Consider the following 26,844-nt stretch of genomic DNA (forward strand, 5'->3'; position numbering starts at 1 on the left):
ACCATCTTTCTCCCTGTTGCAAGTGCAGGCTTGATTAATATTTTCCACTGTTCCGTAACCATGGCAATAAGGTCACTGCATATGATACTTAATTGAATCTTCCCAATGCTTTTGTGTGCATCTCCTGTGTCCGGACAATAAAAATCTTCCACTGATGACTCCAACCCCCTTTACTCCACTCCCCTCCATCTTTCTTTTCATTTTGTGCCCCATGAATTTATTCATTTGTTTCCTCTGCTACCTCTTTCTTGCACTCCCTTTCTTTCCTGGCCTCTCTCTAACCTAGTCTTCCTTGTCCTATCATAGCATTTTACTCTATTTTCTTTCACCATCATTGTTCTCTTGCATGCCTTGTCCTTCAGCAAGGAGCAGTAGAGTGTGATTGTTATAGTGGTAAGCCAAATTCAACTTTCTTTGGTTTTGTCTTTTGTGTATGCCAACCTACTGGACCAGCACTTAAATGAGTTATTGCTGTTTAATGCCTGAGTAATGCACAGTACCCAGCTTCTTTTTCCTTGGCCTTTTTTCACCCCCCTTTTCTTCTTTCTCTGTATGTTGCTCTGACTTCTTTTCTCCCCATGCAGCATTTGCATACTGAAATCAGTCTCAGGGACAATCGTTAAATTGATTTCAAACGACACTGATGACTCAAGTGGTGAAACAAAAAGTCTTGGGTGCTCTCTGAGCAGGTGTTCTGATTAATGCCTAACAAATTGGGGTCCTCTAAGATCCAGACATAAGTGGGAGACACGTCTCCTCTTCACACAACACATGGACCAACACATAAACACATGCTGACTGAGTCTTTGTTCATGCAAGTATGGAGGCTAATCCATGACAAGAGGGGATCCAGATTCACAGGAAGAAAACACTGGAGTGGATAAAGAGTAGAGGGGTGAAGAGGAGGTGGTGTTCTGTCCGGGGAGCTGGCTTTATTATTAAAAAAAAAAAAAAAAAAATCAGCGCAATGGACATAGAAACTAAATACATATATCAACATTTGATTACTTTGATTCAGCTGCGATAAACTTTCATTTTCACATTTTTTTATTCACCTATGAACACATGCCTGGGACAGGAGAAATGAGCATTTTACTAAGCTGTACTACTTATAACAGTCTACTGTGTGCCTCTGTGTTTGACTTGAATAGCAAATAAGCCATAATAACATAACGTTTTAATGATCACAGTCAATAACATTTCATTCAAGGAAAAAAAAAAGATCATTTTGCAGTGGTACTTAGCAGGTCATTTTCCTGAAAGGTCAATTTTGTTAACATTAGTAAGGGAGTTCTGTTTGTTCCAATAAAAGTGTGACAATGATCTTGAGGCAATCATTAGACTCAAATAAAACAGAGGAAGATAGAGTTAAAAGACGGAATGAAAAAAAAATTATACATCAAATTTGACATATGCACCATAAAATAACCATTAGCGGTTACCTACAATCTGAAGTGACAGTCTATCAATAATGTCACTCTGAAAATGGGACAGGTTTGTTGCTGTCTTTAAATCACCAGAGACTCCGTATAGCAGAAAAGCATGCAGGTATAGGAAATGCATTAAGGCTTGATGTTAATGGGTGTGGTGGGAGCAGTGGGACACCCAGGGGCACAGGAGGACATTGCTCACTTCTCACTGGGTCACAGGCTTGAGACACCTGCCTGGTATGGAGCTCAGTCTTACAATAACAACATGTACTATGGCTCAATGCAGCAGTTAAAATGCTTAAGTAGGCTTAATATTTACATTCTGTTTTAATGATGACTTAAATACACAAATGTACTTTCTACTCAAAATATAGAAAAAGGATTATATAACACATTTTTTCAGATATTTCTGGAGTCTGTCCAAGCTGTTTTATGAATTTGCAATGCAGTCTTGTGTTTTATTGTTATAAAATATATTTATGTACATTTTAGTTAACAGAAAAAATGTCAAATTAAAATGTACCTTTACTGTTCAATTTAAAATACACAACCTTCAAATTCACGCAACCATAAACAATCCCTTTAAGCATTTACTGAGCAAACCCTCTCACTTTCAAAGATATGCAAACACATGCAAACTAGCAGAAGCAATTGCACTTGCAGACACATGCACACATTCAACACACACTGGCCAACCCCTTCCTCCCTAGTTGGGCATTTGTGAATAATCAAACTTAGTGTTGCATATGAATGGACCTTTTAATGAATGGGACATGCACGCAGTGTCGAGAGCAGAGCACGCTCCTTTTCTACTACCATGTTTAATAGGGAAGCACGTGGAGGCTATAGGATGCCCATCTGCTCCTCACACACGTCCCTCAGTCACCCCGTTTCTACCATGTGCTGGCGTAACAGGCAGGCATTGTAGCAACAAGTGTCTGCACATTACCACGCTTGCCAGTTCCCCTCACTTGGCAGCGAGCCTACTAAGCTGCCCGCCCCCTTATGAGAAAAAGACTTGATTGTGCCAGGGGAGAGAGCTTAGGGGGTAAACCGGGAAGAGGGATGAGGAGGAGGGGGGGCTGATTTACATACTGCAGCTTAGGCGACACTCATCTGATTTTAAACAGCTCCAAAGCAATTAAGGGTCATTAGTCCTTTTGTTTTGTCTTGTGGCACAATGTAGCAGTGACGGCATCTGAGGCGCAGTGCCCCCTGTGGGGGTTGCCTGTGGGAATGTCAGCACTATACAGGGTCTGTCTCCCACCCTTCCGCCCCACTCATGTCTCCTACTCTGCCATTGACACAGCTTTCCTCTGTGTGTAAACAAACACTCAGCACCAGCCTGGCACTGCAAGGGAAACCACTTTGGCAAAGACCCAGCACTGGAGTATGCAGCTGGTGACAGTGCAGGTTTAGGAGGCCCAGTCTGCTTATCCTAATTATCCTCATCATGGAAACAATTTCTTTCAAATGATATGCTTTGCATATTAGCAGCATTCAATTAAATTTGTTTCTGGCGAAGACATAGACACACTTACGAGGACAGTGTAAATAGGAATGTCTCCATCTGAATTTGATCTCATTTTAGGTTTACTATCCATTTGATGGGTTAAATAAATATAATATCTAAATGCAAATACAAAACACTATTTAATACAAATTATAAATTTGTTTTTATACACAGAGTCAGCAAGATCTTCTATTTTGATCGCTATCTACATGTTGACTGTTTACCACTCTGACCAGTTAGAGGGAACTAAATAATTCAAAAACATCTCCCTGAATATAATAGCATTCTAAAGAGTGGATATGATCAAGCTGGTATTTTAAATAAGATATAATACAGGAGAATAACATTGCCTCAAGGTCAATTGTGCAACTATAATGAAGGCTGGAATGTATTCTTCAATATGTTTATGTCTGTATCTTCCATTACTCACCTAGCAGGCAGCGGTGTGTTAAGCACCCCTGCTACTGTGAAAAGGCATCAAAGGCAACAAAAAGACAGGTATGGTATGGAATGTGAATGTACACATGTCCATTTGTGTGGCTGTAAGACCCTCCTCAGTTGGTATAGAAAAACACTTACTGCTAATGTAAATAGCAAGGCAGCATAAATCAGGAGCCACGCGCAGCCCGGGAGAATATCGTGTAATAGTTATTGCGAAATGAAGTGGCATTGGGATCAATATCCCACTATATCTCACTCTGGCGTAATGGCGCAGAGGGAAGCTGGAGGCCAAGGGAGTTCGGTCCCTCCACCCCACCACGGGCCTATAAATCTGCCTGACCTGCAGCCTGCTTATTAAAGTGCATACACAATCGGCAGCAGCCATCCAAAAATACACGCTTACTTACTGACCTGGAGTCAGGGGAATAGATGCCTTTACCTTGTCTAAGGGCAGGGGTTAAAGGCTGATTGAGGCTATAGCATCATCTCATCGTACTGTACAGAGAAGCAGAAGTGTTGGTTTTAGCCCAGCATTAATAATACTAACATGAATGCCAGCACTGCAGGGAATACTGTAGATTAATTTCTGTCTGTTGTAGTAAATCCAGTATGTCGTGTGTTGGTTTTTATTCTATTAATTAATTCATTAATTTGTCTTTTTGTCTTTTATTCATAGTATCTTGAGGCACAACTTTTCTTCTGCCAGTCTCACACTGGCAGAAGAAAAGCTCCCTAAGCTGTGGCTTATTCACCAAAATTAAACTACTGTGTATTGTTCACTGACAAATCTGCAGTGCTGTCAGTAATTATTTCATAATAAATGAAAGGAGAAAGGAAATTATTTTCAAGGTTGTGATTTCAAGGTTAAGATTTTCTGTCTTGAAAATTGTCTTTTCAACTTCAAATCTAAATTTCATGACCACACAGCCACAACGGGTAGAGTTTGCTTTCGGTACAGCATGGCAATTAGTTTGGTATTGTGTGTGTGTGTTGTGTAACATATAACCCTGTGTTTGTGTCAAAAGTACATGTGTCCTCCACACACTTACAAGCACAATAAGATAAACAGAATGAGAAAAGCATATTAACTCATATTACAACTGCAATGCGCGTAGTAGCAGTGGGGAAAGATGTGTTTTTGAAACAGTTTGTTTTTGAAAGGCCAGTGTATTTTAGTGTCTAGCAGTGGGCAGAACGATATATATTAGCCTGGTGAGAAGAGTCAGAGATTATTGTGTTTGCTTTTGTTACAGAGTCATTGTTTGAGGTGCAACGATTCTAATGATTGGAGAAGGAGGCCTAAGATTTTTGATGTGCTTTTTGTCTTTCTGCTGCTGTAAAATGTGTTTTGAATGACACGACAATGCAATGAATGTATAAAAGAGGAGTAGATTTTGATTTACCTAGAACTTTTTTTGTGTTGCTTTTATGTATTTCATGCATATTATGTCTGTGCACTGTCCTTTTCTTGCCCTCAGGTTGTAATATAACTTCATAACAAACAGCCTGTAGCCTGCAGACAGAAATGAGTGCAAAATAACAATATGATGATAATGGCTGTCTGTGATTTGGTAGATTATTCAGGTTTTATCCATTCATACATAAGATTATGTTGCAAGCTAAGTACAGCCTTGGGATAGATATTATTGGTCAGTAAGAAGGATGTTGGCAAAAGGTTATGAATTGGAATGGTAATAAACTAACATGAACAATGAGACCTGTGGTTCAGTTTGCTTTCTTAGAGACAATTGTTTGAAGGATATACGATTGAAGACTACAGACAATGATGCATTTCTCTCATGTTTTGCAGGACTAGGACTGTGAAGGAAGCTTTCCTCCGCTTCACAGTTGGTAAGTGTTTCCTTGAAACTTTTTTTTCTTCTATTAGTTCACCACATGTATGAGACTGTAGGGGAAAGGCTTTCTTTGAGGAAAGTTTTTATTTTATAGATTTAGTCTCGAAACAAACACTCGAGGAGTTGACTGTAGAAAAGAAGTATCAGATAAAGAGTTTAATTTATGAGTTTAATTTATGAGAGTAGGGTGCGCAGAGAGTCTTTACTGATATATCCATTACATCCACATACCCCATTATTTCCAAACCATATCTTATTTTTGTCAAAAAGGACCTTGTCAAGCTTCTTTTGGGTAGCATTGTTTGGAATGAACCCTGTCCTTACTCTGAATAGTTCAGTCTGAAACACATCATGTTTATCTTCAATTTTATTTTAGTGTCTCCTATTAATTCTAATGTGTTTGGGTAGGATGGATAAACTTGATGATGAATGAAAGTAAACAGAGTATGATTTCTTCATTTTTTATCTTAATTACATTTTTTTGTCAAACTGCAAGTGGTGAGTGAGTGCAAAAACTTTACAAAAGCTGAGTATCCAATTAATTTTTTTTATTATTATCAGAATTAACTCTGAAAACTGAAATGGTAAATACACAAATAATCATATGTTACACCCACTGCAAGTCACTAGCATAAGGAATAACAATCAAGTAGGTAAAGAGTGAACATTTTTTATTACAAATGTTCAGCTTGACAATTTAAATTCACCCACATTAACCTTCTCACAGTTGACTTCCTAGCTATCACTAACAGGGCAGTGGCTGAGTTTCACTAAAGCACACCAGTACACACTGTTATCAATAAGTCTTGCACTTTAGGTGAGTGAACACATTCCAAATGTTACACACGTGATTAATTTCATGGCAAACAATTAACAACCATGTCACACCTTAAGCCTGCCCTGGCTGCCTGACTGGTATTCGACCTGAGTAAAGTTAGTGATTGGTGGGGGAATGGGAAGCAAGCAGATTGACAACAAAACAAAACAAAGAAACAAAAATAAAGAAAGAAAGAGAACTAGTCCGCCTCAAGGGCAATACCCATATCTTTTATATTACTTGCCAGGGCGGACTCTACAGAGAAAGAAACCCCCAAAAAAACAAACAGGCAAACAACGAAAATAGTCCCACGGCAAGAGCTGTTAATGGACCTCTGATGCTCTGCAGGGAAACAAATATTAACAATCTTAAAAACACTTTATTACACAAATATTAAGATACATACTGATTAAATGTTAAAAACTACATGACTAAACTTTAAAATGCCTGGTACATCGATCTATTTTCCTACCGACTATCAGCCGCCTTCAACCCAGAAGGGAAACAGGTCTGAAATACATGAAAACAATACATGTCACACACACTCAAACCTGACAGTATAAAACACTATACACAGAAAACAGCCTTAGGCCTACCACTTGTTCTTGCGCTCGCGTCTTCCATGCACACGAGCATGGAATGAGGTGTGCACCTGCCTCACTCCACTGGCCTGAACCAACAGTCACAACCTGTGTTCCTCCTGCAGGTAGCCCTATATCTGCAAATCTCACTAATTGGTGCACCTCCCCTTTTTTGTACTCAGTGCCACCTGCCACACATATCATTTGTCCCAATGTGGCTTATGTAAAACAGACAATCAAAAGGTCTGGATTTAGTTCTTTACCTAAATAAAAATAAACATAACAAGGAGAATATGCTAAACAGATTTTTTCAGATATGTGTGAATATATAAATTACCACATTGGATATTAGCATATTCATTCTTTCTCTTTCTCTTTAAACATAGTAGAAACATTACCTTAAGCATGACATGAAGTTGAAAAGTGATCACCAGTAGAATTAAAGGTGCAGAGTTTAGTGGCATCTAGTGGAATGGACTTGGCAGAAATGGAACATAATATTCATAAGTATGTTTTAATATAGTCACCTCAAAATGATGAATAGAATGAACCCTTTATATCTGCATAGGGAGCAGGTCCTCTTCTACAGTGCATGCCATGTTGCACCGCCATGTTTCTACAGTAGCCCAGAATGGACAAACCAAACACTGGCTCTAGAGAGGGCCTTTCATGTTTTTGGCAAGTTTCACAGCCATTGTAGGTTCTCCTGCATGTTTGGAAGGGGAGGGCTGGGGTATTCAGTTGGTTGCAATCTGCACCCTCACTGCTAGGTACCGCTAAATCCTACATACTGTACCTTTAAGTCCGAAGACTAAATAGCCTACATGTTATAGCTTTTTACAGTGTGTTCAACTCTAAAAAAAATTGTAATATTGTAAATCTATTGCAATGTCATATTTCAACAATAAGTGTCTATTCACATATTATTATTGTCAGAAATACATAAACTCTGATGATGCTGTATTATCACTGAAGTATGCAATAGTCTAAATCTTAAGAAAATAAGACAACAAATTAAACAAGCAGCTTGTCCTCACAAGCTGTCATACTGCATGTGAAATGATGGTTGATTAAATTGTTACATCTTACTGAAGACTTTATTGACATCTTGGCTACATATTCAGCATTTTAAATTGTTTATGTCAGAGCTGTACTGAGCTGATAATGATAAAAATAGTCGTTATTATGAAATAATTTTATGATTGTTTAATATAACTGACAACTCAAGTAATACTTCCTAATTAGCTGTCAGTATCATGTATTTATCAACACCAGTCAAATGCTGTTTTATTTTAATTACATAAACAATTCAAGTGTAATTTTATAGGTGTGAAGTACACTTACATTATTGCACGTACATAATCATTTGTGTGATTGCACACACACTTACACAGGCGCAGTGGTTCTTTAACAATATGTATACACTCATAAATCTGGACAACAATTGTGGAGTAATTCAGTTTCCATGTTTGGTGGTGGTCTTTAGTGCAGTTGATCTATCACATGCCTTCTCACATACAAACACACACAGTAGACACCTCTTCTTCAAACTGCCACTAGCCCTGACCTTGAACCTAGAAGGGTAAGCCAGTTCAGATGGCAAAGGTGAGGATGGTCTGATTGTGTAGATTAGAGCAGAGGCAGATTTTTGATGAGGATGCTGAGAGAATAGATGAGGGTTGCAATTTGCTAGGGCCAGGCCAGACTACGCTACAAAGCTGTTGGTACCACAGGTGATACTCTTAACAAGATCTGATGTGTGGAAATCACATGTAAATGTGCAGCACAGACTGACCTTTGCCCTTTTTGTGTGAGGATCTGTGACCAGTAGCTGACCTGTTATCCTCCCCTAAATGGTTTGACAATAGAGAGATGTATTGATCTGGTCAGTCTTCTGGCAAAAGGGTCAAGAGCTTGACACACAGCCTGCTTTGTGTCTGCAGGTAGAGTGGTGTTACCGATACTGGGGGGCTCCCTTTTTTCTTACCACCACCTGTATACATATGTTCAGCAACAAGTCCAAATTAAATGAAAAGATATACCGTTAGTAAATGGCTTTTAGAATAACACAGAGGTGTTTTCTGATCTGATGCTCCAATGACACAACAATATCATTTTTAGCATAGACTGTAAAAAATAATGGACATAGCAACTGTGACGTCACCCATTGGTTTGTGGATTCCCATTTTGAAGCCTTGAATTTGCATTTTGACCGTTGCCATCTTGGATTTTTGGAGTCAGAAGTGACCATATTTAGAGGAGAGGGTGGAGCTGACCTTAACGCCAGCCTCTAGCTTGGTTAGCACAGTGCATTTACAGTCTATGGTTAACTGTGATAATGCTAATGCTAATTTTTGGAGGCAAAAAACCATTAAAACAAAATGTACATACTGGAAAAAACTGAACATCCGACTCCTGGTCTTTTAGTACAACCAGATGCTGAACAAGACTTTTTTAGGCGACCAAAATGTTACAATTAACTTTCATGAACTGAAAACACACTGAAACGGCGATGGCTACGGCTAACCCTATACTCTGTGTATCTGAGGTTATGCCATGATTACATTACCTAACCAATGTTGTCACCATGGTAGCAACTTGCCTGTGATGGCACCCACCTGTCACTCAAAACAGCCACACCCTTAATTATCCATAACTTTAAGCCTTAATGAAATTTAAACGGGTGAATTATATAGAAATTCACCCCCCATACAGTTGTCATGAAAGGGGAAATTAGCTACATAGACCAAAACCACCATACCAGACATGGTCTATGAGGATTGACTCGCTTTTGGAGCCAGCCTCGAGTGGCCATTCAAGGAACTGCAGTTTTTGGCACTTTTGTATTGGCTTCATTTTTCAACCCAGTAGGTTGCCGCTTGATTTTTAATGCCTTCCAAAACTGCTACCTGTGGTTTGGCTCAAAATTACTACTTCCTTAAGAATAGGGGACCTTTGTTGTCATGTTTACAATAATAACCATGTGATTAAGGTCAGGGAACAACTGTGGTCACAGTTAAAAGAAACAAACATTGACTGTCGATTGGAAACATGAACTTCAGCGTTAAAGTCCAATGTTTTGTTGACCTCCATATCTGGACTTAATCGCCCTATAATATCTAATATATAACTGTATCACCCGACTTCCTTCTTTGCTCCTGCCGGACAAGAGTCATAATTATTACAGACGGGCTAAACATATGTCGTTTTGGGGCACTCGTTGAAGTGACCGATTCTGTTGTTTTTCTTGGGAGGACAGTCTCTTACTAGGCTACGGTATGTGTGGATCAGGCTTCTATTTCAATTCCTGGGCTTCATACGTCTGTTCCTACATCACTTGCCTTACCACGTTAATTGGGATTACAATGAAGCTATGTGTAAAACATTGAAAAAAAATAACACATTAGAAGTTGTATGACAGGCTCAGGAAATAGCTTCTTTTTCTCTTTAAGACAGCACAAATTGCTTAAAGTAATGCTTTGGTAACCTACACCATAACCCCCAGCCCCCCCCCTAAAAAAAATAACACATGTCTGCAAACTCCCTCTCAGAGCCCCCAGCTTTCCCCACTGCTCCTGGGCGGCTGCTCTCCTCTGGGTGAGCCCAAAGAGGGCTGGCCAGCTCCCACATCTGGCCAGACAGAAGAACAGAGAAAACACTAGGAAATTCTCTTGCCGACCACTAGTTCTCTCTCTTGCATACTGAAACCCTCCCTCTCTCTCTCTGTCTCTCTCTCTCTCCTCCTCTCTCGGATTCTTTTGGAGTGACCGGTGATAGAGCAACATCTGGAAGGAGCAGCAGTTTTTTTTCCTTGTGTTTTTTTGGGGAGATCTAGGCCCCCGATAATCCGTCTCCCTCCTCATTAAAGGAGCTGAATAAACACAGGCCTCTTCCAGTTGTTCCTATGAATTTCCTCACCAGGCGTCAGGAGACCCAAGCAGGGGCTACTGGATCAAAGCTGCCGGCAGCCCCATGTGTGCAGAGAGTGAGAGTGCGTTCCGGGGTTGGGCCCATTGCCTTTCTCCCTGGGAGCCTCAGAGGCTCCTAGGTCACACAGCCTGTCAGCTCTCTGGCCCAAACTCAGTAGAGGAGGAGGAGGAAAAGGAAAGGAAAGGAAAAGATAGGAAAGGAAACAGTCAGAAGAAAAATTGACCAAGATATCCACAGATAGATGATGACAAGACAGAACATGAGAGGACAGGAGAAATGTGGATGGATGCAGGCTTGCTGGTACATGAAAGAGAGCTGTGAAGTTTTAGAGGGTCTTTTGGTCTCTTTGATTTGAATGACCTGACACACAACTCTTTTTTTGGTGTAGTCGTTTAGGGGGAAACTCTTTTGTTCCTTTTTTTCCCACACAGATCTTTTACATTTCATATTACTAACAACTGAAATAAGCATTTATAACTCTGTATGTTAGACAGTGGGACTGCAGTGAATGAATTCTAATGCAGAAAATTGCGCAAACCAAAATTTATTTCAGCACCTGTGTAAAAGTCTAGTCACATATACTACAACATTAGGAACAAAATAAACACATTGTCCTAGTTTGTGTGTGTGCCACTATAATGCGCTGACCCTGGTGTGACATTAATTTTCTAATTCCCTGCACTTCCTGGCAATCAACTTAGAGGGGCAGTGGTTCGCCGGAAAAGTTTGCAGTGGAGGCAATTAAAGGCAGAAATCTAAGCAGTAGCAAGCAACCACAGCAGCAGCAAAATCAACGGAGGCAGAAGAGGCTGATGCCTCACACTGTAATTGTTACTCACTTACTCAGAAAGATGATAAAATTTATCAAATTGCATCCCCTACACACACACACACACACACACACACACACACACACACACACAAAATCACCAAATACAATGGTCAATGTAATTAACTTACCTGGCTACTAGCTGCATGATGGGTGCAGATGTGCTTGGAAATGACCATAGTGTTTGTGTAAATGTGCACTGTGTGTGTGTGGGGTGTGTGTGTATGTGTGTGTGTGTGTGTGCATGTGTACAAATGGCCCTGTGGTCGTCATCAGGCTCCCATCAGCCCCTCCATTAGTTACTGAGCTGTGGGTCCGTGCTGGAGCCTACCTGCCCTGAATACAGATGAGGAGAAGAGAGTATGGGCAGCAAGCACAATGAAGACAAACACACATGCACACACACACTCACAAATGATAGCATTAACATATTATCTACTTTGACATACAGTGACATATTTTGACACACACTCATAATCAAAGTAATTGCATTTTACACACCTAAGTGACTGAGATGTTGCATCATATGCACAGAATAATAGCAAAATCATTAAAAAAAGATTTCTGTATATTTCCTCTGGCTGATAAAAGCATACATGTCTGATTACTGCCTATCACTGGACACGCTGGTGGAGAGCACTTCATCTGGTGGTGGCAGATCATAGCTTACACATTCTGAAATAACGTCACACACAGCAGAGTACACACACTGGCAGCCCAGCACAAAAGCAAATATGGTCGCATACTTCTCTTCTCCTTCTGGAGCCGCAGACTATCGTGCTCGTGACAGGAAATCTGCAGGCAGTCATTACACCGAGCCAAGCAAACACGCAGCCACCGTGCTCACTGATAATGTTTTCACATGTGCCGCTGCTATGTTGAAGGCATAGGCACACGTGTGTATGCTGTGTATACACACATGAACACAGCATAAAAATGTAATGATAAAATTTGTATGGCAGAATATGCATGTTAAGGGATTGTTTAAAATAAAAACATGTCAACAGTAGGTTTTTCTTACTTTCTAATTCAAATATTCTTTATGGTTTCTTGCTGAAAAAATATAACAGATAATCTTGGTTTTATATTAATCACTCAATATTTCAAAATTGTACTTATTTATATCTCCAAACTATAGCAATTTTTAAAGAAAATGACCTTAAGTTTGATAAAATATGAAAACAGAGAGGATGATAATGTCTTTCAGACATTTTCTCCCATGAAGATAGGATGGAGGAAGAATGTGAGGCGTTACAAACCTCATCAGTAACGTTGCTCATGTTCAAAGGCATGACAGTAAAAAGCAAGAAGTGTGTGTCCAGGTTGAGTTCAAGGCCGAAGACCAGGGCACTGCCTTGGAGTTCAAGTAGGAGCTATAAGGCACGAGGGCTGGGGGAAGGGGAGAGGGTGTGTGATAGCTTCTGTGTGTCCCTCCGGCAGTGCAATGGGACCCTTGGGAGACCTGGGTCAGGAGGCCTCCCTCCAACCCCCCCGCATTACTGTGCCATTTTAAGCCACCCAGCATCTATTTCCTCCAATAAAAACTAATAACCTTTTCTGTCGGAAATCACGGCAGCTCTTGAGTGCTGGAGCAGAGGCCTGGCTGGATGGCCTGTAATTGCGGTCCAGAAGTCCCCCTTTAGTTTATTTTTTGCAGTGTTTTGGATTTGATTTTTTTTCCCCAGTCCTCTTGGTCCTCTGCGCTTTGCGGCTGATTGCCTGCGCAGCTTGCCCCACACTCAGTAATCAGACAGGAGCTGGAGAGGGGGCAAAACAGCAACTCAAGGACCTTTTATAATTGGGAGGGATTTGGAGGGCAGTTGGACTTTACATTTGGTGTCAGAATAGGTTGTGATGGTGACCGTGCTGGTTAAATAACAGTGGTGGCAAAGCCTCCGTTGCAGTCAAGTAGTTCATTGTGAGGCAGCTATGAATAGTCTGCATGCATGTCTGCTCTGCTACTGTCCATTTGTCGTTGGGAGTGTTGTGGCGTAATTTTGGAAACCAGCTAAAACAAATCATTCACTGCACTATTAAGAAGAGATTCCTAGATGTCTACACTCATTTTCACCTGGGCTTGACTGCTATTCCAGCATATTCCTATATGTTAAATCATGCTGATAATCTGCCTTTTCATAGAATAAGGAAATAGTTTATTTTATATGTTTATAGTTATTTGCAGTGATTTTTGCTTGTTTAGGGTCTCTGTTATGGAGGAAATTGAGATGAATACATTTTTAGATGCAGCAATTTTTCTGTATATCATAGAATATATATGTAATACAGAGTTGTAAATGTTTCTTCTCACTGTGACATTTTGTAATTTCATGTAATTTTCTGAATTACAATTGCTTTGAAAGACGGTTTGTAGCAAACCCTCAATCCAGGAAATAATCTGTAATAACAAGTTACTACTTTAGAAGGTAAACACATATATTATTGTCACAAACCTCTTAAACTACCAAAATTCGCCTTTACAGCGTGTGGCAATTATATCTGGATCTAAATACATCCTTTAGTGTCACACTGTATCTTCTTAATAATAACTAATAACTTTATTTACAGAGCGCCTTTAAAAAACAAAGTGTAAGTGCTTTACAATAAAAAGTAAATACAAGTAAATAAGATCCAAAACATAAGATATAAACAAGATAAAATAATTGAAATACTTAGAACAAATACTATTAGTCAAGAAAAAGCCATAAGATAAAAGTGAGTCTTAAGAAGAGATTTAAAAGAGGATACTGAGTTTGCTTGTCTGAGATCTCCAGGCAGGAATGTCCACAGCTGAGGGGCCCGAACAGCGAAGACCCGGTCATCTTTAGTGACAAGTCGAGAATTTGGAATCATTAGTAGGGCCATTCTGGAGGATCTCAAGCAGCGATCAGGCTCGTAGGGAGTTAGCAGATCACAGATATAGTTAGGAGCCTGACCATTCAAGGCTGTAAAAACAAGCAGTAAAATCTTAATATCAATTCCAAAACTCACGGGTAACCAGTGAGGGGCAGCAAGGATTGGTGTAATGTGGTCGTTCTTAACTGGAGATTGTCAGCCAGTCATGTGTTTATGTGAAATCTGCTGCCGTTGTGGCTAAATTGTAGAATAATTTGGCACACCCAACAGTTCTAGCCAGTTAGCTCTGGGCTAACAGCAGGATTGGTCCAAGAATGAGGTAAATTCAGATTCAGCTCTGGTCAGGATGCCCTGGGGCTTAGAGCCCAGCTTGTCCAGGACTACAAAAGGTCCAGAGTGTAGCCCTAAGCAAACTGCATAGTGAAAAGAACTGTAGTTATATGATTGTCCATCTGTCTTGGGATAATTATAGTCTGGTTAATCCAAATTAACTGTTTGAATTAACCAATTAAGGGTTGTGTCTACTTTCTGTGTAAATACATACATGCAGTTGTTTGAGTTTTATTCATCACATCATACATTTTTTTTACATTTACAGTGTACACTATCCAAAATAAAGTCCCCTTTCTTCTTCTCCTTTCTCCCTCCTCTTTTTAGTCTTCACAGTATATCTCAGATGAGGGAAATATGAAGTCAATATCAATCTGCCAGCCCTCCTCTGCAGATGTACAACCCAGCAGTAATTGACTATTTGCTAAAATTACATCATATATTTCTCTGTAATATTTGCGGAAATTATTTAAATGAAACATATTCCAGTACAGAGAAGAGGTCTGTGAGAAAGGGCTGGGGATTTGGGGGGCAAAAGAGAGCAAAATCGTGGGGTCATATGAGTAGAAACAAACTCTGGGGTCTCATAAATTGGCCAGTTTTTAATTGCGTGAGGAGAAGGGTGTGCTTGGGGAGACACTGCTGGATACTAATTGAAGAGAGCTGTAAGCACCCTTAGGGTCACAGTCTCTGCCTTTGGGTCCCTCCATGCACTGCACAGACATACAGAAAGCATGCCCCCATGACCCTCCACCCCCCCCTGCCACAGAGAGCCACTGCTGCCCCCCCGGGGCATAGAGGACACAGCCTAGCCTTGCTTTCTGACAGTACAAACAAATATCTGTGGTCCCTACGAACAGACATTCCCTTTTCCACAATGCACAGCATTGGGTGGGCATGTCTTCTAAATGCAGGAGGGTGTGTGTGGGTTTTTATGTAGTGGGCTGTGCTGCTGTTTTGTGTTCCTGTGGCTGTCTAATTCTTTAATCCTGAAAGGTATTTCTGAGTATTAAGAAACAGGACACACACATTGCTGATCAGGTGAATCAGTATAATCAGAGCCTTCATCCTGTTGCACATTTCTATGGAAACATCCAATAATGTAAAAATATATTGATGTCTCCAATTTATGTAAAAGCCTGCAGCCAAAGTTTCTGAAAATCTCAAAGTATTTTTCAGTTGCTGTAAATCAGCATCATCTTCTTTACATTTCAATGTACTACATTCTTGATCAGTTATTAGTATAGTGTGTGCATACCTCACTCTTGGCCTGTAAGAGAAATCTTCAAAGGCGTTATGATATTGATTCCATACAACACAAGTATAATAATCACATATTTTTATCACATGCATTCTTTGTAGCCGATTTATATTTACATTAATGTGTTTATTTTGGCTTCCTTGACCCTTGAAACATCTTTATTTTGCGCAAGATAACCTAATTGTGTTGCACAATTCTTTTTAAATTAAATCTTCAAAAGGTAAAAGTAACCTAATTTTCCAGTGTGCAGTAGATTGTATGACATTTGCTGCTCTTACACCTGTAATTATTTATATGTGTGTGTGAACTCTTCATGCTTCTGGATAAAAACCATATAGTTTAGGTGATACAACAAACCTTGATATTTCTCAACAGGTATATCATGTTGTGTTAGAATATAAGTGTGATGCTTGCATGGTTATCTGTACTGTGCAGTATATGTCTGATGGTGACACATGGACAGATTAGGTCAGATGTGTTACTTGACGTCTCAGTTTAGGTCATGTCACTTTCAAGGCAATGAACTTGACTTGAAATTTAGGGAAATTCAATCGGTGCGTAATACCCCATAATGAGTAGATCAATAATAATTATGGAGCCTTCATGTCTAACAAAAGATAGCATTGTGTGCATACTATACTACTGCTTGTGGCCTGTGTAAAGGAAGAGAAGCACAGTTATTTCCATGAATGTGCTTATGAATTCCTGTTTGTGTGTGTTTGGTGGAGAGACATGACAATGTTATCATTTTCAGTACATTCATTTTTTACTTTTTTTTAGCCACCCGACAGAGTGGGTAGCTTTTGGTCTGTTCTGGCCTTGGTGGTTGTGGTTGGTTGTCCCACAGAATATAAATGAAGACATTGAGGAGGTGAAGGCACCACAAAAGATGCTAAAGTGAGAGAGAGTGGCGAGTGCTGTAAAATGATTTTGCCGTCAATTCTCAAATTAAATTTATCCACCACCAAAATAAGAAGAGAAGTTAGACCCACAAATAACAAGACATCTGCACACTGAAAATTACCTCACAAGTAGCAGCTATTCATTTCTCAAATTGCATTAAGTGTACAGTGTTGTAATAAGGCCTTGGTTGAGTTTCGTTGATCATCAAGTGCTTGTAATCACACACTGTATGTCAGAGGCTCAGAGTTAAGTGTTGGAGCATGACTGTTACAGTGAAAATAATCTGTGTCTGACCAGAGGCCTGTCATTGTACCCTCTGAGTCAGAGGCCTGTGTCTATTTGCATGTACAGAATGCATCAAGTTGTGTGTATGTATGTTTGTTCATGTTGTTTATTATATCAAACTATTTCTCACCACCTGCAACCGAAAACATTGCAGGCTTTCACAAAGGCTTATTTGGAAAATATGTTTCTGCTTTTGACTACTGCACAGTGCATACTTATAATACTTTCATTCTTCCTGCCTTACTCAATATTTCAGGGGCTTGGGAAGCATTTCTCGACAAAGAAACATTGGCAATGATTTGCATGTTAGGTTTTCCAGACAACTAAAAGTTGTAAGACATTGGCATCAGTTTGCTCATAAAACCAGACAGGTATAACACTATAAACAAATCAGTATAAATCTAAAAATCACTAATATCATAAAGCATGACCGGTATTAAAGAGTCAAAGCAAGCACAGGAATACATATTCAAGCTTAGATATGTGCATTCTTAGGTTCTACAATGGTTGAGACAGAAAAGAACTACTTTTTTTTTATCATTATAAAGAATAAAATTAAGTGGACTCATTTTGTTTCAATATAAAGGGCTTTTATGTTTGTCTTTTGAAACCTTTACACAACCTAGTTTAGTGCCAAAACCTAGACTATGATAGATACTGTCACATGTGATGAAGCCAAGCCAAGAGCTGATATTGCCTGATAAATTAACCTTTTCCGCTTGCCTTTTTTTCCCCTGTGCTCTTTCTATGTGTTTCTGTTTCTGTGTTTCAGAGTATTACTGTATATTTGTGTGCACACTTCCTTAATTGCATTAAGAGGATGACGCACTTTCTTACTCTGTTTAAGCTCACTTTAATTGCCTCTGAATGGTGCGCTTGGGAAGCAGGGACTGACGGCACAATGTGGACAAGCAATTAGCTATCTTTCATAAGACGCTCCAGGGAAAAAGAGAAGGCTCCAATTCATAAAGGAATTTCACACACAAGGCAACAAATGCTATTTTGTGTCACTGCTGTGGTGGCATCTTGATGGAATGGCATTTCATTCATTAAAGAATCAGACATTCGGGGAAAGCAAGACAGAGAGATCCAGTCAAAGAGAAAGAAGAGGGACTGTGATAAAAGCCAAAAAAAAAAAAAAAAAGCTTAGTGGTAGCAGGAGACACTGAGATATAGGTGAGGTGCAAGTAAAAAATGAGAAGAGAAAGACAAAAAGAGTTAGCGGGATAGGAGAAGGGGTGAGGAAAGAGTGATCGAGGTAGATCACAGTAGAGACACACTATAGGTGCCCTGGTGAATTCTCACTTCAGTTTGAGAAGAGGGCTCCAGTGATGGCACAATGACAGTATGGCTCCAGAAACCACCAGGCCTGCACTGTAGTTTGAAATTACAGACACACTTTGCATATTCCATCCATTTTGACACATCAATTGGAATAAGTGTGAAGTACCAAATGTGTTTAAAGCAGAGAAGGTAAAACACATTCAGGATGCTGCCAGAAGAAAAAACATTGCAAATGCTCCCTCATTTTGTTCCACAAGAAATTAAATCAAAGGAGAAATAATGTGACCCCTTTGTCTTTTTTACTACATAAACTTTTCACATGTCTTCACTGATCATTATTATGGGTCTGGGGTCCATAAAATGTTTATACCTTATAAATATTAATTTCTTTATATCATTTTTAGGTATGTCTGATGTAGGCTGACAATAATAACGTAAGTAGCTCTTAAAACATGATATTAGTTTATGATCCTTTATCTAGATTGGGACAGGTCGCACATGCATTTTTCATGTGTATAAAGTGTAAGGCATTAAGTAAATGACGTCATGCATTAGGTTAATGGCATTGTTGCGACATGTATCAGAAGCTTTTAATACCGTACAATGCAATAGGTAGCTCAAACAGCACTACTGGTGCTCGCCATCTCCTCCAGCAGCCCCTCCTTTTCCTTCTGCCTCTCCTTGTACTCATTTTTCTATGCTTTTTCCCTCCTTTTTCATTTTTCTATTCCCCCCCCACCCCCCCACCCCCCAACCCCAACACACACACACACCAACACCCCTTCCCCCATCTTGGACAACCTCTCTCTGTCTCTCTCTTGCTGTCTCTCCCATTCTTCCTCTCTCTCTCTCATCCCAACTCCATTCTCCTTATCCCTCCCTCCACTCTTCTTCATTTAATAGTGGACCTCAGAGTGGTTGCCATGTCGACCAGCCGGCATATTACTATGGCAACCAGTCTGAGCGAGACGAGGCTGCTGATTAGGGAGAGATGTCTAGTGTAGCCTGGCCAGCGGAGGGTGGGGAGGAAAAGGGGGAAATGGTGTTGGGGTGCTAGAGGGAGGTTGTATATTATAACATTGTGTGTGTGTGTGTGTGTGTGTGTGTGTGTGTGTGTGTGTGTGTGTATGTGTGCGCGCGCGCTTGTGTGTTGTACATGTGCGCATCTCAAAAAAGAATTTGTCGAGGCTGGTCACTTCTGTAATAGTAAGCCAAAGGACATTTTAGATTTCAGATCACATTGCTACCTGCAGCCATGTACTGTCTAGATGTGTCTGACAGTCTTTTGCTTTCTTTAAAAGAAATAAGAATCTCTTAATCTCTCACTGTACTAACCTTCATCACATAGGCTTTTTATGTAGTATCTGATTCTCATAGCTGGAGCACACCTATGGACATTTTTAAGGAGATTAATGATGAAAAGAAGTACATTTCCATGTCTAAGTTTTCCCTCAAAGTCATTGTGCTGAGCTACTTTGTTTTGGCGGTAAAGGCAAACCTGAACTTGGCTGAACATGATATTATACATTGCATGGTACTTAATGTATTTGGGCAGAATCATATCTAGTGTTATGACATGTGAGGGATGGAGCAGGCAGAGCTTTTAAAAAGCTGCACCCTCCTCCAAGAACACTAATGAACGCTGTAGAGGATGCCTCAGACCTCCCAGATCCATCAGAGAAACTAATTACAAGATCCAATTAAAGAGAGAGAGGGAGAAGAAGGGGAAGAGAGAAAGAGAGACAGAGAGAAGAGATGGGGTTGGTGGTGGTGGTGGTGGTGGTGGTGGGGGGTGGTCTCCCTTTACCATTGACCCAGCCAGGCCGTCAGCTCATTCAAGACAGTAATTATAGCTTATTTATTATTCATCCTTGAGCTAAATAAGAGCGTGACATTTCAATAACAATAATAAGGGCAGAAAAAAGGCAGCACAAACTACAGACTTACTAATTGCAGTGCTCAGAGATTAAACGACTGGAAAAATGTTGTTATTTACTTATTCATAACATCTAGACCAGCCACAAGAGCATAGCAATGCACACAGCAAATGAGTCTAAGGGGCTCTCTCATGAGATCTCCCTGGTGGACATAATCCTCGACAAAACCAGGATGCCATTCTTTTCCTTAACAAGTGTTTTTGGGAGTCTGTAGCACTGGACAGGGACTTAATGACTTTCTCTCACTGTTTTTATTGTGACCATGTCTCATCAGAGTGAGCTGCGCAAACTGGTGTGAGGTCTTAAATTTTCAATAGATTTGTAAATCGTTGGAGTTAAGTTCTCAATACTCAATCAAATAGTTTATTGAGGCAATAATTCACAAAACATGTTCAAGATTACATTTATATCATAATATGGTGATTTTCAGTTTATCCAGCCTGCACAAGCCCAATGCTCCCAGTCATCTCATCCTCCTTTTCTTTCCATACAGCCATCTTCCCACCTCTCCTTCCCCTAAGCTGAACTCTGAGGCACCTCATTAAGACTGCCAGCTCTTGGCCTCATTGGTTGTGGCAGAGGTGAAGAATATCACATAATCATAAAGTGGAGATGGCATTACACTCATCACAAATTATAGATGACTTTTACTGTGTGGTGGCAGGCCTGGCAGACTAGTGCTTTACTTAAGTGACTGTTACAGGGGTCTGCGGTCCCCCTCCTACCTTCTGAAACAGTCACAAGCCTTCCAATTGGAAGCACCATTTATTTAGACTGTCTGTATTGAAATTGTGCATTTTTGTATTATATCACACAATGTTGAATATTTTCTTTTTTTCTGGAAACTGCCCCCTCCTTGTGTTACCTTACAGAAGCTTAGCCAGATCAGACAGCAGCTATTACGTTACCACTGAGACATATACGAGCCATGAGTAGAGCACTTCCTGATCATTACACATGGATGTTGGTATATTGAAATAAAGTCTAGTGAGGATTGATCAGGCTTAAGCCAGTGAAAGTCCATAAACAAAACCCATTACAGTTGTAATTGATTGGTTGTTGTATATCTATATCTACCACTGAATGCATTTAATTTAACAGAGAAGACTTTGTTGTCTTCTGTCATATACCTGCCAGACACTAAGAATAACTGTTTTTGATCATGCAAGTCTAATGTCGGGCCTCATGACTCTTCCATTATGGCACTGAGCTGAAACAAAAAAACTGGAAGAAAAAAAATAAAGACTCACAGCAATCGTGATTTGCCTTTGATTTTATCCATTTGCATTCATGTGTTCTTCCAAGCCACTCAACTCCTTTCCACCACTGACAGAGTAATGTATCTTACTGATGTTATTACATAACACGACAAAGATCAGGTCTTATCTCACTGAATATGCTGCTCAACTCCTTGTAGACCCACCTCTTCCGAGTGTACTTACTCACCTAATATGCTCTTTCTCTCACTCTCTCCGTCCATCCTTCTCCATCAAACTCTCTCAGCACAATTGTCAGTCGCTATGCACTCACATGTTACTTCATCCACCTGCAGCCTTGTGGCACTTACACCAGGTGGAACTTGGAACTGAGTGTTATGGCGCTTATTCTCAAAGGTTTCTCCTTGATCTTCTGTGACTTAGATCATACCTCATTTGTGTACACTGCTTTGGACAAAAGTGTCTGTCAAATGACTACATGTAAATGTATAGTTGTAGAATGCAACATGAGCCTTGTCATGTGTCCTTTTGCAATGAGGCAACAATACACTGTTCTGCACCTTGCTTCCTCTTCCTCTTAATGCCTTTGTCCTTGAATCTCAAAGGAGCCTTGTTAATATACTTCTATTAGGTGAATCAAGCAGCTACAGACTGCAGACGGTATAATTGAATAGTCAATATTCAGAAGTATGGTAAAGCAATGTTAAGAGACATGTATAGCTACTTTAATGGTCGGTTTTCTTTCTTGAAATGTTTCATCTCATGAGATGTAAGGGCGTGCATCAACGATGTGTTCCTTATATTTTACATAAGTGCAGTTCTACACATGCTTGAATGTACACACTGAAACTATGACCTTGTAGAATTGAAAGAAGGGAATAACAGCCCAGTGACCTATGGAGGAGAGGGGGGGGGGGGTTCATTCAGAGCTTCTTCTCTACTTCTCCTCCTGATTTTCCTTCTCTCACTCTTCTAATTCTAACCATGCAGACTCTTCATACCCTCCCTGTTCCTGGCTAGCACAGGAGGGGGAGAGTTATACTACTTCTCAGCTGATACAGGACATGTCCTCAGACAGAACCATTGATTTTATTGATTGTTTCATTTGAGGTTTTCCCATACAGTTGCATGCTTGTAGTTTTTATCAGGGGGGATGGCTGAGCTTATACACAGACTCATGGAATTTGGTTGAGAGGCTCAATGGGACCAGGAAAGGAAACTGTTGTGAATGTGGTATGGAATTGGCAAATAATTGTATATATTTTACTTCTCTGGAGTATTAGATTAAATGGAAAACTCATGAAACAAGAAGATAGTAACCCACATGACATGAAGATTATATTCTTTCATGCCATAACCCATCCCTTTTTACAGTACCTTTTTCTAATGCAAATGGTGTATCCACATGATTGCACACACTCCGCCATACTTACAGGATCACACCCGATACACAGACAAACACACTGCCCTATTGCTCTCTCAACACACTCACACAAACACATACACACTGACCAGATCACACCCCCTCGGGGCTGTGGGGCAGTGCTTGAGCGATGTCTCCCCAGGGGGCTGATATTTTATAGTTTGTGTCCATCAGTGCCGTAGCCCGGGGCGCCAGGGTTGACAGTAAGTGCTCTCAACACCGGTGACACTGATTCATCTGAGCTATGACACAGATGAGAGAGAGAAGGGAGGGGCGGGATGGCAGGGGGTAACCAGAAAAGAATCATAAAACACCTAGAGACTGGGTGTGCTCATGTTTTTTGTTTGAGTTACCACGTCCATATATTCTGTGTTAAATAGCATACAATGTGTATATATTAGCATATTCCAGTACATTGTCATGTTACTGAACAACAAACTTTCTTCTCTTTAGTAGTGGTTGGTGGGTATGGGTTTATGGGTGTTCACCATTACACATGGCTATGATATGGCGGTCTAATACGGGCTACACTGGGCTCGACTAGAGAGATTGGCTAAAGAAAGGGACTCCAATCTAACATGGCATTTCAATTTCTCATTCCCCCTCATGGCTGTGCTGTGCACTGCTGCACCTCTTCTACATATATATAGGGAGGACGCCTCTGAACCCCAGCCTTCTGGATGCGCATACTAAGCAATCAATGTGTCACCTCTTCCTGACAATCCTATTTTTTTTCATATGGGGGCCATGCTCATTTTTTCTTGTCAGCAGAAGGTAATTTGCTGTATTGTGATTCAGTCCTAAAACTTGGTGACGAGGTGTCTGATAAGTCGCTACCTCCCCTCTGTCTCCCCCACTCCCTCTCAGCCCCCCACCACATCACCCACAATATGGAAAAACCGAAGGAAGCACCCCAACCCCCATCATATCTACACCCAACTGCACCCCACACCCCTTCTTTCCACACCAAGCCCAACATAGTTGTATCTGAGGCGGGCTGCTAAATTAGATAAGCGGGGCTGTGGCGCAGCACCCCTGATTAATAAAAGATGCAGTGCTCCCTGGGGATGGCCCCTCTGAGGGCCGAGCAGAATCTACCCACAGACAATGGAGTTTGCTCTCACACAATGAACAGGAAATGGAGAGAATGAACCAATCATGGAAATATAACATTTAAAGCAGTGCTATCCTGTGACCCTCTGTAACATTATGCATGCATCATAATAGATAATAACTAATGTTGAAAGTGAAAAAAGAACAAAAATATTAATATATTCATTTATTTGGGAAGCATATCCTGCTATTGACATATGTTAGATAGAACTGCCGATTTCCTGCTGTTTTATGACATTCAGGAAAGAATCTGCAAGTCCTTTAGCAGAACTACTGCAAATTCATGGTTAGTTCCTTTCTTACCCCTAACGGTGAATATTTAACTTGTTGGTTATTATGCATTTTGCCTATGCATTGTCAAGGCAGCTGAAACTACACAATTATGAGAGAACTATGGCCTAATTTTTTGTCAATGTCTTGTGTACTGATAATATTGCTCTGATTATTAAAATAAAGTGTGAAAAGCCCCTTCTCTTGTTCACAATAAAAACAAACTCTTATTGAAAGTGATTTTTTTATTTTGAAGAGGATTTTTTCAGTAAACAGTAATTCAAAGAAGGCCACTGAAATGTTGTAAATACCTTTGTTTCCCAATTTTTATTTCTAATACTAGACACTGATCAAGTCAATGAGTTGTGTATGTCATTAAAACTTACTATTAGAATACTATCAAAACTAAACAACCACACTCCACAATGATATTCTTATATACACCTGAAATATATTTTTTCTTTTCTGAACATTTGTATACATTTCTGGTTATTTACTACTTTTTACAAGCCAAGAGCAAAGGAAATTTTCTGTAGTTCTGTAGTTATTGTCATATTGTTCAGACTCAGAAATTCTACAAAGTGATTGCCACAGTATGTACAATGTGGGATGAGGTGATTGTTAGCAAAGCTTATGTTTGAATTAAATTATTTTGAATATTTAATGCTCATATTTAACCATTAAGTAAATCATTAGTAGCAGTAGATTAATTAATACAATGGAACGGCATTAACTAAGTAAAAAACTAGTTGTAATCCTTTGAACTGTTATTGGACTTGATACATATTCACTAAAATTTCAAATGCATTTTTCAATCTATACTTAACTATCAAAGACACACAATGAGGGACATTTGTACTGACAATGAGCTTAAGTTATTTCTAGTAATGTTGGAGAGCATACAGTACTACAGTACTACTTGTTCCACTTAGTCTTACTCACTGGATGTAAACCACAAGTAGAAGCCAGCAGCTGGCTGACTATTGCATTTTGCACCCTTCTGCCTGTCTTCCTACTCTTTGTGTCATTGATCAAAAACAGTAAGCCCCAAAACAACGACTAGTCCTCAAGCTAAGAAGCTATAATATACATGAAACCTATTTAAATTGTCCGTGAAAGGTTTCTCCCATTTCAACACATGTATAAAGCATTATACATGTGATTATTTCTATGGATATTCATAGAAAATTGGCTATCTGAAAGGAACATTTTGCTATTGCTATAACACAATTTGACAAGGGCATAGCTGAGTGTAGCACACTTTAGGCCTGCCCTTGACTGTCCACATTTTTCTAAGAAATGCCAACAAATAGGTAAAACCAGCTCTTCTCTTCCAGCAAAAATAGCGCACCACTAAAATGTTGTGTGGAGGTGAGTATGTCAAAGTGGCACAAGGAAAATTATTCAGCTACTTAAAGCTTGTTTTTGACGATATTGGATTGAGTGTTTTGTTTGCGCTTTTCAGGTTTTTTACATTTACTTTTAAATTCTGAAATGTATGCATTTCAAATACAGTTATTAATCTCATTCTGTAGTTGAATTACAATGCAACTGTAATAAAACTTATGGTTGCAAACACATTGTTTTGAGAAATATTCATTGTAATTGTTCCAACTAATGTCTGTATACAGTTTAATTATAATAATACATTAAGGCTTCTTGGGTTTATAGCTTTTAAAGTATTGCCCAGACTAGCACATGGAAGAGATTAAATATATAATAATTTCCTAACTAAGAAGTGTTCCTAATATATATATATTTTTAGGTGTGTGCTTGTGTGTGTGATTGTACATGCACTGTATGTCTATCTCTGTGGAAGGCTGGGCAAAAGGCTAAGAGATGCTCAGCTAGTTTTCACACCCACAGCATCATGTTGTCATGTCATTTCAGTCCTACATCAGCTCCATTCACATTCATCACCTAATGGCTTTGTTACCAGGAGGATATTATCCCTCTCACTACTTGTGTTTGTAAGACAGCCTGCAGTGATCCAGTTGCCTATGGAGACCACTGAAATCAAGGCAATATAATCATCTGGGTTTCCTTTCAAAATGTGTGCTGTAAATTGTGCATTAAAGCTGTTCTTTTTAGTACTCACATAATAATACAAAAGCATTCACTGAAACCTGCTTGCCCAACACCGGGAGACAGGTTTACTGGGCAAATGCAGAGCTACATCAGCCCAGAACAATCAACATGAATCCTTTTACACATATCCTCATATGTGCGCATGTGCGCTCATGTAGCCACACGGCTTTAGCAGAAATGCTTCTCCTCTGCTCCGTGTTGGTGGAGTGGGATTGTCGCATGGATCATGAACACCAGAGCATTTATCTTTAAATAACCTCCACCCCCTGTCGCTGTTGAACAATAGCAAGACGCTTCTAATTTTCTGCAAGATAATGGTAGTCATATTGAGATGAAAAAGGTCAAGGGTTGGTTTGTGAGATTCTGATTGGTTCTGAGCATCACGCTTCCCCTGGAGATAAAAATGGAAAGTGATATTTCATTTATAGCACCACCCCTCCAGACTGTGTAGCAATTTTAGGTGATAGTTCCATGAGGAGGCCC

The 26,844-nt window shown here is 39.9% G+C and overlaps 1 protein-coding gene across 1 annotated transcript in view; it reads left to right on the forward strand.

The window, feature by feature from the left end:
* Window positions 1-26,844, forward strand: part of zfhx3b (zinc finger homeobox 3b) — a 344,549-nt gene that overhangs the window by 138,258 nt on the left and 179,447 nt on the right. The window contains exon 6 of the mRNA XM_044349187.1: window positions 5,195-5,235. The gene's annotated coding sequence lies outside the window, so the exon portion shown is untranslated. The remainder of the gene's footprint in view (window positions 1-5,194; window positions 5,236-26,844) is intronic.

Source organism: Thunnus albacares, chromosome 1 (assembly GCF_914725855.1).
Source record: "Thunnus albacares chromosome 1, fThuAlb1.1, whole genome shotgun sequence".
NCBI lineage: Eukaryota > Metazoa > Chordata > Actinopteri > Scombriformes > Scombridae > Thunnus > Thunnus albacares.